Below are 2,398 nucleotides of genomic sequence, written 5' to 3'. Positions count from 1 at the left end.
CCCAAACGAGAAGAAAAAATAAGGGATGTTTGGGGAGGTATGACGGATGTGCCTACTGTCCTCCTTAAACAATGCCTTCATTATCCTCCAGATCCGCTGCTTCACGTCAGACACAGAACAGATGGAAGTAGGACAAATAGAAGTCAGGGAGAAGAGAGAGAGAGAGAGAGAGAGAGAGAGAGAGAGAGAGAGAGAGAGAGAGAGAGAGAGAGAGAGAGAGAGAGAGAGAGAGAGAGAGAGAGCGCAGGGGAGAAAGAGAGATAGAGAAAGAGAGAGAGATATGCAACTCAACCTCCTTCCTCCCGAAAAACCGTCCATGTGGAAGATGTGAAAAGATTTGTAAAAATGGCCCCGGTTTTGAAACACGTTCCCTATCAGTAGGGGAAGCAGCGATGGAGCGGGCCTGAATCACTGAAGCATGTGGCTAGGGCTAAGGAGCCTTGACCTTTTTAACACCGTCCAAATATTCTGAGAGAGACTTTGAGCACGGGAATACCCATATGTCTTCCTGCGCTGCTCCGCACCTCGGCTGGCTGGCTGGGTGGTGGGGAAACAAAAAAGACGTGACACACATTTGGAAAAAGCTGTTTCTACATAGATAATAGTGGGAAATCTAACATCTAACCTCTAAAAGTCCATGAGGATTTCAGAGTGAAGAGCTGGACTTCTAACCTTTGAATAAGAGCTGTTCAAGTATAATTAAGGAAGGATATAATGAAACGTTGTACTGAGGGAATTCAACTAGTTATACATTCTCCTTAGGACTGAGAGTTGGAGTACAAGAGAATCTAGTACAGGATGTAAGCCTATGATCTCAACTCATTAGTTCAATAAGAAGCTCCCATTTATGTTTTCCTTTGCTAATGTTTTTGGTAGCGGGTGTACATGACCCAAACCCTTCTTAGAAAGATATTAGAAAGATAGGAAAAGGAAACGAGTGAAACAGGGAGGCACTATCTGAACTCATTTTAGGTTTTTCTAAAGTGTTCCCTTTGATGAACACGACCCTGTTTTAAGTCCTTTCAAACCATTCTTAGGGTTGTTCAGAACATAACCGTACCTCCAGGTACACCTACCTGTATACCATTAAGCATAATAAGATTAACTGTGTAATATGCAATTCCATAACTGTGAAGTGAAGCCATAACAAGAAACCCAAAACATTTAATTAACTTCGTACAGTGGTGCTCCCTTCATCTCAGCAGCAGAATATATAACTGTAGCTTTATCGGAGCCCAGGAATGAGTAACATCTCTCAGACAAAATAAGATCATTTCATTAAAGTTTGCTTGGTCCTCTGTAGCCCAATTGGTAGAAAGCATGGCGCTTGTACACAGGGTAGTGGGTTCGATCCCGGGACCACCCATACGTAAAAATGTATGCACACTTGACTGTAAGTCGCTTTGGATAAAAGCGTCAGCTAAATGGCATATTATTATTATTATTAAAAGTAACTTCATCGGTCTGAGTTGGTTGTTTGTCTTGACTGTACTGAAATAAATAATTCAACCAATTGGATCGGAAAGAGGAATGGAAGAGAGAAGACAGCCCTGTTTTCCTTCCTCTACTTCTTATTGTAATTTCCTGTCTGAAGCACCAGGGAGGCATCACTGCCATAAGACCCCCATGGCCCGGGCTTTATTTTAAGCAGTAAAAAAATGATGATTAATGAACAGGGATGGAGGGAAATATGGTCCTTTGGAGATTAAACCTGCAGTAGGAGGGGAGGTGAGAAAGTGTGTGTGTGTGTGAGAGACAGAGAGAGAGAGGAGGGAGAGAGAGTGTGTTTCAGTGTTGTTTCGGTGTGTGCGTAGACAGCGAGAGAGGAGGAGGAGAGAGTGTTTCAGTGTGTGTTCGGTGTGTGTGTGTGTGTGTGTGTGTATTTCTGTGTATTTCAGCAGTGTCCTCACGTACCTGCACGCGAGCTTTTATCACACAAAGAAATGTTTATCCTGTATGCCTTTTTCTCAACCGAGACTTCCTTGCTCTCCCGTCTAAATGAGATGCAACGGGCCAGCATCATTAAAGCCAAAAAGGAGAGTGATTTTGGAACAACTCGCTTTCACACCGTACTGGATTTCCCCTTATGTTTCCATTCATTTAATCTGTTTTTTCTTTGCACTCCATAAATACCATTAGTATTTGCCCAGATAGACAAAAGCACATTTCCATTTAAATTAATTCAGAATAATACTGCTTAAGCCCCTTGTTTTATTTTAAACTGGTTGCCTTGAGTTGTAAGCTCTGCATTGATTATAAGGCGAAAGATGAGATGGATTGTGGAGTAGTAAGCTCCTCCATCAGACACCACACCCTTACTAAGTGTTTGAAGAGGCAGGGTACATCACCAGCTGACCCCCTACCTCTTAACCGGCTGATCCTCCGCACCCTGCAAACT

This window comes from Coregonus clupeaformis, chromosome 9 (assembly GCF_020615455.1).
Source record: "Coregonus clupeaformis isolate EN_2021a chromosome 9, ASM2061545v1, whole genome shotgun sequence".
Taxonomy (NCBI): Eukaryota; Metazoa; Chordata; class Actinopteri; order Salmoniformes; family Salmonidae; genus Coregonus; species Coregonus clupeaformis.
This window is presented reverse-complemented; position numbering follows the sequence as displayed.